The sequence below is a fragment of the Hirundo rustica genome, chromosome 1 (assembly GCF_015227805.2).
Source record: "Hirundo rustica isolate bHirRus1 chromosome 1, bHirRus1.pri.v3, whole genome shotgun sequence".
Classification (NCBI taxonomy): domain Eukaryota; kingdom Metazoa; phylum Chordata; class Aves; order Passeriformes; family Hirundinidae; genus Hirundo; species Hirundo rustica.
The window spans coordinates 14,515,603-14,533,047 of NC_053450.1; positions in this window are offsets into that span (position 1 = coordinate 14,515,603).

A 17,445-nucleotide genomic window follows, 5' to 3' on the forward strand; every position below is an offset into this window, starting at 1 on the left:
CAAAGCAGATGCTGTTTCAAATATTTTGATTCCCTTTTTCTGGGATAATGTCTCATAAGGGTAGAGCTCACACAAAATAGTTGTATTTGGTTACAGAAAGTTTGCTTCAGATAATACACATTGACATAAAAAATAAAATAGAAAAAAGGGCTTTAAAGCTACTAACAGACCTACTGTGTGCCCTTTGTATAATATGCACACTTGCAGTGAGTCAGCAAAATCTGTGTTATCCTAATATCTAAATTTTTATTGTTAAGTCATTATGTATTATTTTCACTGGGTTTTAAGGCCCTCTGTAACCCACAGGTGGTAACATCAGACAGATCCACCAAGTTATTTAAGTCTTAACTTGCAGATCTGTGTCTGCCAACACACAAATCTTCTATCCATTGTTCAGGGAAACCAAATCTTCAGAAGGTGTGAAAGCACCTGCCAAAATTGCAGACTTTGGGTGGTACCAAGGGAGAACGGACTGAGCTTTACTCATCTTTGACACTGAAAACTTCTATGTACTGTAGAGTTATTGCTGTTCAATAAATTGAAAACTATATCATTTATAGATAAACGTACCTATCCTCTATATCTATCCAAACCAAAAAGGCAAAGTATCTTCTTACAGTACAGCATCATATGGTTTGGTTATGCCTTCTGTGCTCTCTCAGGGGCTCCTCTGAGCATGGGCTTGTGCTTTGCAGCACTTTGCCATAACTCAAATGCTCTTCCTTTTGGCTCATGACTTTATATGCAAGACAAAGACCATGACTTTGTGCTACATCACTGTGTGGGTTGCAGGTAAGACAGGATTTCCTGCAAGGGAGGACTTAATTTTGCATCCCAGCTCAGTGCAGACAAACCTATGTTACAGGAAATGTAAACTGAGTTTTTAAGAAGTCTCATTTTGTCTGGATTTTGGATGTACAGTAATACTTGGATGCCTGTATCTGTAAGAAATAATCTTTCTTCTCAGTTAAATTTTGTTCTTTTATTCCTCATGAGAATGGAAAAACCTCTTGCTAAAACTAAGCAGACATCTTAATTCAGTTTGCTTTTAGTGTCTGTTGGCTTAATATAAGATTTTAACAAAAACGTACCTCTACTATAGAATTCTGTACATTTTATATATTCAATTAAATATTTTTGTTGATACAATATTTTATTCATTATCCTTTCTTTATTAACCAGCACCATACTGTCAATTTTGCCATTACATTGGATGAACCTATTATTTTCTCCAACCTGTTGGCAGTTTGCCTTACACATACTTCTAAATAATGCCTCGTGCTCTATTCTCTGAGTGTACTATTTAATTGTAGAGCACAGTTAACTTACTGGAAAGGTAGGAACTGGTTAACTTACCATTACCTACAATACACGGGAACATTGAAATTTAAAAGATCATAGTAAAACCCAAATATCTTTGGTTTCTTAGGGAGCTAGACCATATCTTGACCAAAGTTAGTAGCAAGATCTGTTCAGGCAGTGAAATGAGATAATTGAATTTCAGAGTTAAAAGGCCCAAAAGAGTCCAATCCATCCCTTTTAGTTCAGACATGCCAAAGTACGCTTCACTGGGGGGATGTCTTGAACAAGAGTCTACACCATTGCTCTATACCCTGCTTTTACTTTGCTTTTGCAAGCTGTGTTCCTACAAAGCAATTCAACTATTTTATTATCAAACATGCTATATTGGGTTTTCTGGGACCCATATTTCTTCAGACACTGTGACAAAACATCCTTGTTCTTGAAGACATGGTCTTTGTTCCTTTGTGCATTTCAGTCAATGTATTGCTATGGGGAAACTGTCCTGAAAGGTGGGACAGTCCTGCCTGTTGGAGGCACGTCAAAACCCAACCATGGCTGCATTGACAGACAGGCAGCAAAGTCCATTAACAGCAGGTAGGGCAGTGGTATGTCCCACAGTGAGAGCAACAGAGCCATCAATGGCAAATAGTGTTTGGAGCCCACTACAACTAGTCATGGACGTTCCTCTCTTCAGGTAAACCATGGATGTCAATTTGGCTCTGCAAGAGCTGGATATTGTCAGAACACATTCAGAATTTATTAGGAATATTAACAGACACCTATCTTTTATGTTAAAGTATTCCTTAGAAGACTCCAGCACATTTCATAAATGATATTTATCCAATGACATTTTTAGGTTGTGCATTAGAAATCCTTTCCATGTGGAGATTTGACTTTTAACCAGGTCCAGGAAACAGAAGAACAAGATGACTGTAAATATCAACACTTAAGTAACTAATATTTGGGAAATGAAATCTGTGAACCTAGTTTCTGAAATGATGACTATGCTGTGCCCCGTTTGCTAGCCAGGATTTGACCTTTCTTGTCACTTGAAGCAAAATTCTGTTTTTACAACAGGAAGCAACTAATATCACTGGTTCTCAACAGAAATCAGAAATGGATGTTACACTGCTAGTTGAAGAATTAGATTGATAATAAATGAATATTGTCCCTTGGATAACTATTTTCCCTCTGCTATGGTAGACAGCTCCACTTGCTCTAACTGTTGATTCCAACAAATGAGTTCTCAGGTACTAGGTATGTACCTGTTTTCTCTGGAAGATGCCTGTGGTTCTGTGGGAAGATATGTGCATAACAAAGTGGTGATCTGTGCATAAAAGAGAATTCCCCTAAAATAGCTGTACTTTAATAAGTTGAATTTATTTGCTTTCAGTAGGTGCTACTGAACTGTATTTCTCCTACACACAAAAGCATTAGACATGGAAAGATTCTTTAGGCTTTGGCAGATGTACCAGTGCTGTTTATTAGGAAGATGAAATGTGTGTTGCCTTTTGCACATTAAAATCTGGCATTTGTATCTAGCTATTTTCAGAAGCAAGAATATTTTTTTCAGTAATATCAGGTTAGGCATAAGGATTAATTAGAGCAGAATAGGATGTGACAAACTTAACAAGAGACCTTTTGGGAGTGCAAGGTTCTGTTTATTTTAAAACTAATGGATTTCACTCCCAAACGTATTCTATCATGTTTCAATCAGAGAAACTCTCAAGAACCGAGACATGTCTTTCCAGCTGGAGCAATCAGGATCACTTGTAAGGGACATGGAGCATAAAAGACACCAGCCACTCAGTCTTCTTTACCTTCTGATTGGCAAGAACAAACTGGTTTTGGATAAGGTCTCTTACACTCTTCAGGAGTCAGCTGTTGTCACAGGGAGACTTTCCACCTCAGAGTCCTTCTTACTTCGCCCATATATATATCTTGATCTTAACTTCTACTCTTTTTGTTCACTAGATTTGTGTGCATTTATGGCTGCCTGGCTTCTTGACACAGCAGGAAGAGGAATGGCATAGATGAAAGGCTGTAATCTCGAGTCCTCCCTCCTGCATCCCTACATAGGATTTCTGCTGTAAAGACGTGGCAAGCCCAACCTAGGCTCAAGAATCACAGATTTACATTGATCATCTAAGTAACAAATTAAATTGCACCAGAATTTTTTTATTACATCAGTGTCTAGTAGGCTTCTATTTTACAGAAAGAGGAAAAGGACTGAATTCATGGCCTTACTGTCTCCGTAGTGTCTGAAACTGAAGGCGTGGCCTCTGTATTTTTATGCACAAATAATACGTTCAATACAGCAGTTATGATGTGGCAATGTAATTTAGCACTCAATTGAATATAGCAAATAAATTGTGATGGTGATAAATACAGTGTAAAATATACCTACATATTGATGCAAGCCCTAGTGAAATTAATTCCCCCATTTTGTTCTGTTTCATCAAACCATTCCCAATGGTGGTCCCTTTGTGATCAGTGACACTGATGGGAGTGGTGCTTGGAACTGCTACTCCTGAAAACCATCCAAATCAGATGAAAAGTGCAGAACCTGGGTCTGGGTCTTCTGCCTGTGTTTGTGTTCAGAGGATTTGTAGGGTTTCTTCTATGCCTTTATTATTATTTATTATTATTAACTACAGTTATTACAGTTATTATGTTTGGACACTCACAGAAAATGTTCTCCATGGCCTACCAAGCCATGTTAAAGACTAAGTGTTGCAAGTTAATCAGTCCCTTGAAGTTTCACTTCTTAATAGAGGAAAAAGTTTGTGTTGACTGTGGCTCAGTTACCCAAATGTATTTGAGTCCCCTAAGAAGCAAAAAATCCTTAGCCCTGCAACAGAATTTGGCAGATGGAGATGGAGAGCAGATACACAGAAGATGTGGATGAAAGTGAAACCACAAATGTTGAATGAAGTCAGAAGGCTCAGACTGTCACAGGTTACATCTGAAATAAATTGTCAGATCACTGCATCAGTTTACATCATATACTATTTTCCTTTTAGTTGTCTTTGATGTGCAGCCCGTGGCTATGATGCTAATTCTACCTGCACAGAATGAAAAGGAAATTGTCCACCTGATGCTGACTGGGGTATATTTTTAACTGTAAAGTGAAGTAAATCAAAGCCAAGACTCAGAAACAGTTGCTGTCCTGAAGAGCCAATATTTTATTTTATATTGTGCACAGGACTATGTTCATTGTGTTCCTCTGTCACTAACTGAAAAGCAAAAGCAGTGTTTTGTAACCAAGACATACCCTGTTATCTTCTTCAAGTAATGAGCTCATCCAGATTACTCTGAGGGGATGCTTACATTTTATCAGTGGCGCCTTGTTGCACAATTTCCAGTTTCTTTCTTGAAGATACAATAAAAGATTTATGTCTGAAGGACTATGATGTGGTTTTCATCTAAGAGCAAAACAATTCCTTCTAAAAAAGTACCGTATCCCCAAATGATTTCATAATTGCAAACAGCGTTGATGAGCTCTGTGGCTTGAATGAGTTTATAACATATTTGGTGTGTTTTCTAGTGAATATTTTTGGATGCACTTAGTAAAATCCCCCTGCTTTTTTAAACTGACACAAAATAACTGTGATCCATTGGTTGATGTCTACTGTAATAAGTATTTTTTTTCATTTAATTTCAAATTATTTCAAATATTTCTCTCTCATTCTCTCTTTGTGTGTGTGTGTGTGTGTGTGTATTAAATAGTTTTAAATCTGAAAGTCAACTATGTTTTTCATTATCAGACATCAGAAAGGCTTTTTTCGCTTTGTAATTTCATGCCACTTGAGGATAAGCAAGTTCCAGAATACTGCATGTTTTTGATGTATGGGTAAAATTCACATCTTCTGTTCTTGGTGCAGGAAGCTTATCTGCACTGCAGATCTCAATTGGATATTCTGTTCTCATCCCCATTGCTGGGCTCAGGTTGTTATCACTACGATTTCCACATGCAGATGATTCACAATTCCTGCAGCATGGACAGGAGAAATGGTCTGTATCAGTAATGTCAACATGAAGAAAAGTATTTTATAATACACCTTGGATGAAAAGAATTTTTGAATCTGAGCTGCTATTAGGGAAGAAACATGAGACATTGATTTAAAAGACTAGTGACGTGATTTTAGGGAACACTGTCTAGCCAGCTAGAATTAGTTTATCACACTGAATTATGAACATGGTCTTACTACTTTGGTTATTCTATTTCTTTTTACACTAGTAACATTTGATGTTAGAAAAGGGTTGTATTTTAGTCTGTCTGTGGTAAAGTCTGTTGATTTTACTTGAAAGACTTTCTGAGTGGTTTTTGGAAATAATTTACAGTGTACCAGTTCTGATTTGAGCTATGGACTTCGTGTATTCTTACTGCTACATCCGGTAGAAAATAATGTCTCTTTTTTTAGATACATCTCAGCTGTCTTGGATCAAATCGCTGTTCCTCTTTATTCAGGATATCTATCATCTAAGAGTGGGTATTCTGAGGACTAAATTAAGGCAAAACATGTATGTTGGTGTTCTCAGTATTGCCATGAAGTGGGGAATTCTGTAGCCTAGTAAGAAAGGGCATTTCAGCTGCAAAGGTTGTGTCATGACATTAATATTCTCAGGATTAGTTTCAACCTTTGCATCCCTATGTTATGCAGAAGAGACACAAGCCATTCTGGGTCTGGATCAGGATATAAGTTTTGCAGAAGTTTCTGAACACTTTCATTTTTAATTTTTCATCTTTCATCAAGGACTTGCCCAAGTTGCCTATATTTCCCCCTTGTTAATTTTGTGCTGGCATTAAGCCCTAGATATTAAATTAGAATATCAGCATTAACTGCTGACAAAATGTGTAAAAAAAGGATGGTTCTAATTTCAGAAGGGGGGAATTTAGCAAATAAGGCATGGACTCGCTGTCCATTCTAGTGATTACCTGGGAGCAGTTAGTGCAGCACCTTGTGGAGCCCAGGCTTGTCAAGGAAATTACCTCTCTGGACACATCAGTTTCAGGTGAGGCACTTAGGTTGGTTGTGTGATGTTTTGGTCTGGTAACAGCTCTCTCACAGTTCAGATCTGGAGGGCACTCTGTAGCTGACACAAAGACCCAGTAAAACTATGGTCAAGGATAGAGTGGGAAAAGCACAGTGAATTAGGCTATAGGCTTTGGAAAGAACATCAAAGCATTTCAGCTTCTTATAAATCCCAGAATACTGCATGCCTTTGCATTCAGATTCCTCATTCATTTAACCAGGACTGCAATGGGAATGGAAACAACAGAACATGAATCCATGGAAACAAAGGGGTTTGTATTATTCTGTGTGGCCCTCAGAAGCTGCAGTTTGGATATAATTATGACTCAAATGAAAGGACATTAACAAAGCAAATGAAATATTTTGTCTCTAATCTGTTCCAAAGAAAGCTTTTATGATTGCAGATTTCATTGATAGTTTTGGCCACTCTGTTTCAGAACACTATTTAAAACAGGTTATTTGCCCTTTGAAAAGGATCTATCCTTACTGGCATCTGAAAAATTTGTTTAAAGATATTTATTATACAGACAATCTGTCAAATTGAAGTAGAAGAAAATCAAATCAACATTAGTTCTTTAAGGATAAAGTTGTGGTGTGGGAAAAATCAGGAAAATGTTGTACCATGAGGAGTTGCTTTATGGATTTAGTTCACTCTTCCAAGGATTTTTGAGGAGAATAAGGCAGAGGGACTTATAGGCAGACTTCTAAGGGAACCTCTGCTTTTAGGAGTTAATATAAGGGTCTTTGAATTCATTCAACCTAGTCTTAGGTACTTAACTACTTATTTGCTTACTACCTACTTTTTAAACTACTTCCTGTGACTATTATTGCCGTCATGTCCCATGGTAGCACATGAGAGAGACCCAGGTACCTGAACAAAGGTATCCAGAGCTAAGGTAAATGTATGGTGAAGAAACTGATTCTAGATTAAATAGTCTTTACCAGGGAATACATTTTACTGACTTATTTTTTAAATCTTGTGTATCTTGATTGGCATTGGTGTCAATACAGTGCAGCATCTTCAGTTTTAAGACTCCTTTCTTTGCTACAGAGCATCTATAATGTAAGGATTGGGTGCTGAGGGCTAGTTCCTGTCTGAAAGAATCTGTAGTTCATCATCTAAACTGGGTGTTAAATTGGACGACCAAAAAGAAAAACTAACTTGAAAACTGAAAACTTAACTTTAAAGTATTGAAACTACTTTCAGTATATGCCACTAAATAGATGGGCAATACAAGGAAAATGTTCCATGGTTGTAGTGCTCAGGTCCTAGCTCTAGCACACACATGCTGTAACACATTTTATACCCTCTTGCTTGACATGGTCATAGTCTGCTTTCTCAGCTAAATCCTGCATTTGAGTAACATTTTCAGTTCCAGTTCTGCCCCCCAGAATATTGAATTCTGAAATGTGCTTGCTAAGTCTGCATTGATATTGAGAGATGTGTGATGCTTAGCAAGGGACATGGCTGCTTGGTCCTTGGCAGACACACCTGTGCCCATCTCCCTCCACACGCAGCAAGGTGAATGTCAGCCATCCCCTGCCTGTAAGGCAGTTACAGTAAATTCTGCGGAGAAACTGCCCAAAACTAATGAAGCTTTGCAGTTTTTGAACCCTCACTTGCAACCAGCCTGCTTGAAGCAGAAATAGGTCTGACCTCAATAGGTTGTGCAGATGTACCAAACCGTACAGGCAGGCAGTTCAAAACCTGCTTCATTTACCACCTCGGTGCTAGTTTGGAGGGCAGCCTTGGAAACTGTTCATTGTTATTCAAGTGCTACAGTAACTTGCTGCACATAGCAGCAGGTTCTGTGTCGGGACACATACGATCTCTTATCATCTCAGCACCAATTTTCTGAGGCAATGCAAACAAGGTGTTTAATTTCCTTGTGCTGCAATTTCCTCACCACAATGATGGCAGCGACCTGCCCCTTATAAAACATCCTGAGAACCAGTGAAGGATCACAAAAGTGGATAATGGGAAGTTTAGTTGAGTTGTATCTTTTAAGTGTTTTGACATCCTGTGATAAAGGATATTGACTTCAAGTTATTAATAAAAATATTATTATTTTCTATTTATAATTAAATGCATTAAATATTAATTATTATTTCCAATTATAATTATAATTTTTTAGTATTTAACATTCAGTGTTATTCTCTTTTCCAGTACTCATATCAGCCAACCTCTAAAGCATGAAAGTTTTCCTGTCCAGAAATGGCCCCAGTGTTATTGGGTGGAGAAGTGGAGGCTCCATGGCATGCCAGATTACATAAAGCGGTGTCAGAGTTGGACTGCTGTCATCTATGCTGATTTCAAACACAGAGCTGCCACTGGCACATTTGCAGTTTGTGCCAGGAGACCAGTCTGAGTTAGTAATCACTATTTGTCTTGTGCTTCAGACTGGATGTCCAAATGCTTCAGTCCATACATCATCAGGGTGACAGAGTGTTTGAGGTGACTGGCCAGAAGACCTTGCTGACTTGTGGAACCACAGTTTTGAGAATCAGGCTCCCAATTCTTTATCTTACACAGTTCTGTGTGAGTAACTCCTCTAGGAGCCTTTGTCCGGTGGGACTCCAGACACTGACATTCGGCAGTGCAGAGTGCTGTCTGCTGGATAACAGCCACCTCTGGATGAGTCTTCAGAAAGAAAAGCTGCAGGAATGCCATTTCTCATCAGCTGGTGTCACTGCTTGGAGCCAGATGTTCGCAGCTGGGTGTGGTAGTACAAAATGGTCTAGGAAAGAAAGAAGAAAATGTTTAATAGGAAACATTAACATTTTGGCTAAGCTATGGGCAAATACAGCAACCCCTTGTTTACAACAATAACTGCTGGAAGCTGCAGAAATAGACCTCTGACATTTAAAGTAGTGTGTTGACTCTTTTTGATCAGACAGGAGATAATGTCATGCGCTTATTTTACCATAAACACTGCTAATAAAGGCTCAGCATTTCAGCTATTGGCAAGAAATAGAAGAACATGAAGTATTTTTTGAATATTCAAACAGCATGGTGCTTGGAAATATGTAGTTGCCCGTAATCGTACTTTGTATTTCTTAAACATTCTTTGAAGCAAATGTCTTGATTTATAATTATGTGATAACCTGACTACTGGAAATCTCAGAAGTAAGACAATTTTCCTGTTCCGTTTATTTCTAAAATGACCCAGTCTCTGGGAATGGGGAACGTTTGTGGTGAAAAATATTTTTTTAGATAGAGAAAAATGAGGAATATATTAGAATATAAAAATATAAATAAGTGCTTAATGGCCTTTGGAAACATAGCACATAATGCACACACAGTTCTCCCATGTTTTAGGAGGACAGACCTTCCCTTTTTCTGTGGATATCTGATCATCTGACAGTGACTAGTGAGTCACCAACGTGAAACAGGATAATTCTGATAGGAGACCAGTTTGCAGAATGAGAAAGAAGTCACAGAGAGTTAAGCACCTAAATATGCACCAGACCAGGAGATGAAAGTGACCACAAGAGGAACGTCGGCTGCTGCGTTTGATGCCCTGCACCTGCTTGTTAAGTGAACATACAGCTCCCAATTAGAGACCCAAACCAGTTATATAAATAAAAGAGAATTGGGGCTTCAGAGCTGGATCCCAAACAGCCGCAGAGCCATTCCTCTTGCTGGCAAAAAAGGCTGAGGACAGCCTCAGAGAGTCCCAGGCTTACGACTATCATGAGTCCCAGGTTTGGGCTAGGAGCATTTAAACTCCTACACAGTCTTTAGATTTCTGGAGTGAGAAGCCTAAGAATACACATGCTTTAAAAAACACAGCAGAGATCTTTCTCCCTTTTAGAAGAGAGTTGCTGTGGGACAGTGTTCCTTTTCATTATTATTTATTATTCAGCTCAGTGGTTAGTACACTCATTCAGGATGTGGGTGACCCAAGTTCAGTTCCTTCCTCTGCCTGAGGGGCTGTAAACTCACAACTCATACTTCCTTGGAGAGTGCCATAACCACTAGCCTATGGACTGTTCTTAGGGTGGGGGACATTAAGACCATCCTCTTGAAGTGGTTCCTATTTGCATCTATCCTTTTTCTCTGTCTCAAGAAATGGGTAAATACATCATGTGAAAAGGAGCAGCTTCAGCGGGAAGGCTTCACAGACCCCCTCTCTTGTTTATTCAAGGCCACAGCCTTGAGTTGAGACCAGTTTCCTGAAAAGTGGAAGCTTTGAGTTTGATTCCTCTAGGGCTGAGGGATAAAATACATTTTCCATGTTCTGTGCCAGTGCTCTGACACTTAGCCATAAAGGGTAAGACTAAGGATGTACAAACGACAATCCCTTTGGGGGATCGATCTCAAAATGACTTCCCAGTTAAGGCAATTTGTGGTCAGAACCTCAGTGGTAAAACTCTCCAAGTGTAAAGGTACAAATGTATTTGAAGTAGCAATTTACCATCTGTAAAGGCACATATTTTAGCTTTGCAATCCAGGAAGTTCTTACTTGAAGACTAGCATTTTATACATTAAAAATCAGTATAGTGCCTTAAAACAGAAACACACTTTTTATTTTGCCTACTGCTCTGCTATATAGATCTGTAGATGGGAAGTGCTGTATGATGACTTCTTTGAAAATTTTCCCTTATGTGACACTGATCCTACACTACTTAGGAAGGAGCATTTCTAAGTGCCAAGTATGAGACAGAGGAATGGCAGGCTGATTCCAAGGACAATTAAGGTAGCCTAAATAAGAGAATTTCAGTGTGGATAACCTGGGTCAGTCCAGTTAGCTATCTGCTGTCAGATATATCTGACAGGAGAATGATTGCCTATTCCAAGAAACAAAAATCAAAAGGATTTTAAGAAAAAGTTCATGCTGGCTGGGATAAGTCCAGGGTCTACACTGGTGTTGACTCAGATTCAGCAGTGATTTGAGGAAAACTCAACTCTTCCCAGGTCTGTAGCCACACTGCTGCTCCTCAGGAATCAGAGCACAGCCCAGCACGGCCAAGTGGGGACAACAGCCAAGAGTCCCAGTCTCTTCTTGCTGCTGTGTAGAGGCCAGGAAAACACTGCACACGGGAGCCCCAGGAAGCAGCCTGCTGGCTTCCTAATGGCATCTTGCTTGGTCCAGAGCTTAGGAAACTGAAGACCACCCTAATCTGCACTTTATCTGATGCCTGCACTCTGTGTGAATGAACCCCCATGCCCAGGGAGTGCTGTTCTGCCAGCTGCATGAAAGCGTCGCTGTGTCTGGGAGGCCATGCATGGATCACAGTCCACTTGAAAGTCAGATAACTTTTCTTACAACCCTAAGCAATTACACTGAATTACCTTATCTCAAGCATATCTGCTGCTCTTAAACTACCCAGTGACAAGACTTGGAGGAGATGGATTTTTTATCATGTAAACAAGAGGAGCAGACAGCATTATGTGTCAGAGAGACCAGGCTGCTTCATTGTTTTTAAATAACATTTTTTAGACGGCTTGCAGAGTTATCTGCAGGCTTTCCCTGAAACAAGGGACACATCTAATTGATAGCTGATGCCCAGCATAGTTAATATTGGTTGAACTGATGTTCTAATGAACCAGAGTGCAGCTGATAAGCTACTGGACAACTTCCCTAGCTTGTTAAAACAGAGATAAATAGAGTATCACTTGTGGAGGCCAGAGAGACTGACTTCTTAGGGTAGCTGAGACAAAGCCAAATGCAATCTAATCCAAGCCCTTATTTATATCTTATTTGAAAGACCTTATTTGAAGATCTCTGATTGTCATAGTTTGATAAGGGTCTACATACTGTGAATTTGTAGGCCTGTTCTCACCATATTTATAACCTCATCAAGGTAGGATTACTTTCTTCTCTTTTTCTTGCGTTATGAAAAAGTCTCTGTGGGATCATTTCCAAGCAATTGAATTTAGTTACTTCATACAATGGCAGGTGAAATTAGTGCAAAGTAACAGGAGCTAGATTAATGTGATTTCAGGAAATAATCCATAAAAATCTTATGAGGCCTTTAGCAGGTTGTAAATTGGATTTTAGGCACGAGGAGAGAGAAAGAAAACTTAAAATCCTGAGGAAAATAATCAGTCAGTAATGAGAAGTGCTAACATTTTAACACTTTATGCTGAAATAAAATGCTGGAGAAAAAACCCCATAAAAATGACTAACAGTGAGTTTTTAATGAGATGAATGATTAAAATTGTGATTATAAATGTAAATATATGCCTCCTGCTTTTTTTACCAAACAATTGATCCATTTATCATCAAAGAGCTGCAAATCAATAAGAAAAAACTGAGATGACGTGGCTGTGCAAGAATTGTTTTATCAAGCTTTATAAGACGTTTTATGTTATGGTTCATTCCACTGTGCCCCCAGTTCTGTAACGGTTCCTCCCCTTTGAGTTTTCTGTATAACAAGTTGTTTCACGTCCATCATCCCACCCCCCCACCTATCCTTGTCAATCCCCTCTCCCTCCCCCGCTCTGGGGCATCCTGTCTGTCACCTCGGGACCCCTCCCTAGGCTCGGGAAATTCCCAGAGGGGCGTCGAGTGATAGGCTGGTGCCTGGAAAATCCCCTTCTCCCCTTTGGTGAGTGGTCCAAGGTCTAGAAGTGGACACCCCCTGTTATCCCCCTGAATTCCCTGATTCGCTAACCTGTTGTTGCCACCTCTGAAACCTCCCCCGCTTATAAGTTCGGGGACGGAAATTCAAAGGCTCTCTCTCTGGCTGGGCAGCGGGAGGGTGGCGGAGCTCCCGCCACTGTGAATAAACCATCTTTAAACCTGCTTAGCTGAGAGCCGACCTTTTATCCACCGCCGCAGTCACGACGCAATTTAGGCCAGCCGCTGGTGAGAAGCTGAGTCCCCCAGGAAAGGTTGCCGGCTTGCAACCAAGACCGAAAACGCTTTGGCCACTCTGCAGATCTGAGCCAGCCGGTGGCCCATGCCTGCCCGGCATGGAGGGGCACAGCCACAAGATGGAAAGAAAAGAGAAATGTGTTTCAAATAGTACCCATCCCATGCCTGCAACGGGGAACTGATTTTTTTCTTAGTCTAGTCATTAATTTTCATCATTTATTGATAAAGATTTGTGATGGGGAGCAACAGACCTGATGCCTTCAGTTTGAGGAGTGACCAGCTTGTCTTCTTTAACAGGACTTATTTTCAAGTATTTTCCACACTCTTTCTAACCCCTTTAGTCCGTCTTTCACTGGAAATGGGAAATAAAGTTTTGAAAAATTGTATACAATCCTGTTTTAGTTGTTTTAAAGTTAGGTTGTGACAGAATAAGAAATGTATGGATAAACTTGGCATTTTGATCAGGGCACATTTTTTGTGATATACTCCAAACAGCTTTCTTATCTACAAAAAGTCCTCAGTATCTTAGTGAAAGTATCTCACCAGAGAAGTAAGAGAATGGATGGCTGAATATCTCCCTCTCAGCACAGGCATTTAGGAAACGAAAGGACCTGCATTAAAATGTGTGTCACTTCTCCAAGCAGGGACAGGGCAGATTCCTGTCCCACAGTCACAGCATACACAGGAAAACAAAGAGAGAAGGAGCTCTTCATTAGCAAATTAGACAGACCATGCTGGCCAGTTTTTGTGTCATGCATTCAACCATATGCCTAAACTATCTTTCTTTTTCTCCCTAAAAAGCTTAGCCTTATCCCTATTGCTTTTTGGGGTTGATGTCTGACCTGTGCTATCTCCTAACAATGTGCTGTCATTGATGGGGTAGTGGTAGCTGGTACAGGTCAGAACTGTGCCAAGGTACATGTGGTGGTGGTCTGGGATCTCTTATTTTGCTGCCATACATGACTGATATAACTACTCTGCCCTGATTGTAGAACATGAGCTGTATAAGGCTTAGCACTTCACTGTAGAGCACTTTTTATACAAAACTGCTTAATTGCAGATGGTGATGAATCTCTTCCGTAGATGGGTGACTGAACAAGATGACAAGGACTATCCTTTCTCTCTTTTGACTATACAGAAGTTTAATATGTCTAACTTAGTTTTAGGCATCTAACTTTATCTGCCTTGCAATGCAGGAGAGGAACCCGACTATACCTGTCCTGAAATGCAATTTCTTGAAATTTCATGGGCCATGAAAATGAGTTGAAACCCACGGTTCTTTGTGATTTGCAAAAATCAATGGTTTTGCCATTGTCCTTTATTCAAGAAGGTCATTAGAAGGGAAAATCTTTCATAGAGGCCCTGAGAGGCTCTTGTTAGTCCTGTAGGGGTTAGAGCTGGAACACTGAGAAGGAGCTTTAATTTGATGTAGAAGCCATGCCAAGCAAAAACAGGGAAGAGCAGCTGGTGGCATAGACCTCAGGGTTCAGGGTGCTCTGCTGAGCCCCAGCCCAGAGCAAGCTCACAGCAGGGCAGTGCTTGGGCTGAGGACCAGAATACACATAAATCCTACCCATACCTGAGAGCAGACTCCACCTGCAGCAAACAGCAAACATTTGGGCTTGGTGGTCACACCAAGACTGTCAGGGAAGTTTACTTATTTCTCATTTGGCCTCTTTTTCCCACCAGGGCTTTACTGGTGCATGATTTGTCTGGAAAAGATGATTTTATTATATAGAGAGTCATACAGCAAACACCTTGAGGAGAATTTGATTGCAAGGGTATAAAATTGATTTCCTTTCCTGCAGAGAAATAACTTTGTAAGTATAAAGATATTAGAGGTACACTTCATGTCAAAATAAGTATAGCCATACCAGAGGAGGGGTTAAGCAGTTCATTTGCTATGTGAGTATACTCTGAACAAAATTTCCCTTCATCTCCAGGTGTTTATGGGTTTACCATTTACAAAGAATGATATTAGTATGTGAATGTCTGTTGGAGATAAAAGAGAATGAGCAGAGTAGGTATGAAGGGGAAGGGCTGAGCCCTTGTGAGACCTGCACATTGCTGGAGAGACATTCTGCTAATGAGGGAAAAGTGTTCAGCACATCACTGAAAGTTTTTAGTAACCAAAAGTATCCCAATACAGGAAGGTAAATAGACTAGGTGAAGATTACTGTAATGGACATAAATGCTAGCTAGTTGTTTAGTGGAGTTTTATGAAATTATTAATAGAGTAATCCTTTTCTTTCTCCCCACTGTATTGAAGGCGACTGGGATTTAGCTAAAAGCAAGGAAACTGATTTTCCAAGTCTCTCCCCTGCTCTCCAATTTTCTGAATACGGAATATTTTTTTTGAGGATCAAGGACACAGAAAACATCACTGGGCCAGAACTGAGCCACAAAATCAGGATTGTCTTGTCAAAATCCATATCCCTGCCAGCCAGGTGGATCACTGCACAGGGGACCATCTCCTGGAGGATCCTTGCTGAATGCAAAAGCCCTGTTGAAGGCCAAAAAGGGGATTTGGATGCATGTAAGAAAGGAAGGAGAGAGCAACAGAATGCGATCTGACTAAAATGGGCCTAGGTAGAAGACACAAGTGAAGATGTCAAATAAACTGACTGCTGTGAAAAGGTAATAAAATTTCACCCCAACAGATTAAGGAAGGAAGGCTATGGCAAGATTCATTAAAAATGAGAAAAACAGCAGCCACATTTTTCTGAGTCACAAGAATCTGGGATACAAAGCTGAAAACATTAAGACCAGCACCATACCCTCAGCTGGCTCTTAATTTCTGATTTTATTTCAGAACTGCTAACTGTTCATGTAACTTATTTTCTTGAGGGGTAGGAGTTTAGCTTTCAAAAAAGCTGTTTAACTGCAAAACTTAGGAGACCAGATAATTGAATTTTCCAGTTTAGATTTGATCTAATTGTCTCAGTTGATTATAATGTGAAATGGAAGAAATTTACAGAAGACAAAAAAAAGCTTTTGTGCTAAAAGCAAACTCTGAAGACTTTTGTGGGCATTGTTATTTTGAGGAAAGAATAAAAAACAATTTACAGGATTTTTTTTTTTTTTTTTTTTTTTTTTTTTTTTATTAAAAAAGGTAGGGACTGCCGTTTGCAAATAAAAGAAACTATGCAAGAAGACTGGAGCCATAAGTCCCTGAGTTATTGTATCTGGCATATTTTGTGATGCCCTTATTTTCCAAGTGGAGAAAGAGTAGCAGAGCTCTTCCTTTCATTTGTACCACTCCAGTGACGAACTTTAAGCTGCGGACTTTTTCAGAATAACACACATTTTCTATTGAGCAGACAGATTGCATGGGCAGAGCACTTCTGTCCATGTAGTTTATATGAGACTGGAATTTATTAGCACAGTGTTTTTAAAGTGCAATAAAATGCAGCACTCACATCTCTCTGGGGATCTGTATTATGTAGAGTGTTGTGACTTAAAAAGAAGAAGTGCTGTCATATTGTGCTCTACCACCCAACTTGAAGGAGCAACCATGGTTAGGTATTTAAAGGAAATGCATTGGTATTTTCAGCAGGGCTGAAAGAGAGTTCTTCCACACCAGGGCAGTGATCCATCTGCCTGAAAAGCTTGACGTTCCCCAGCCAAGTGGCAAAAGTTTTCTTCTCCAAAAGTACATGGGAGAAGCAAATAACACGGGCAGCACTTTTTTACCTCTCTATTAGCAGTACTTCAGCTACCCAAACGTAGATGTGTGCAGTGCCTGTTTGAATGAGAGCTGTCCTTAACTTTCCTTCCCACCTCAATGGTTTATGATCTGGATGGCTTGGCCTGGTCAGCTGCTAGGTGTGCTGCTAGACACCATATCACAGTGCTGGCTTCTCAGTCAATCCCTAGGGCTCTGTGACAAACTGGTGGCACATTCCTCCTCTCCTGCACATCAGAAAAAATTCTCCTTGGATATAATCCCCATGTGCAAAAATGTACTTGAGGTTTAAGAACCACTTTAGACTTCAGTGGTGTTGTGTCTACTGGAATGACATTCATATGATGGAGAATTCTTTAGGACTCGCACAATTTATCTGCCCTGGATGATTCAGTATTGGAGTCAGGGTTAGGCTTTCAAAGTGTTGTGGTTCCTTTGCCTTCTGTTCCACCTTTCTGGTTTTAGATTTACCTGAATAGAAGTAAACTATTATTAAGAAAGAAAAAAATTGTGTTTAGAGAATTCTAGTCTAAGAATTTCAATGAGTATAAATTATAGGAATGTTATTTGGAGAAAATCTATTTGTGAGCTAGTTCTT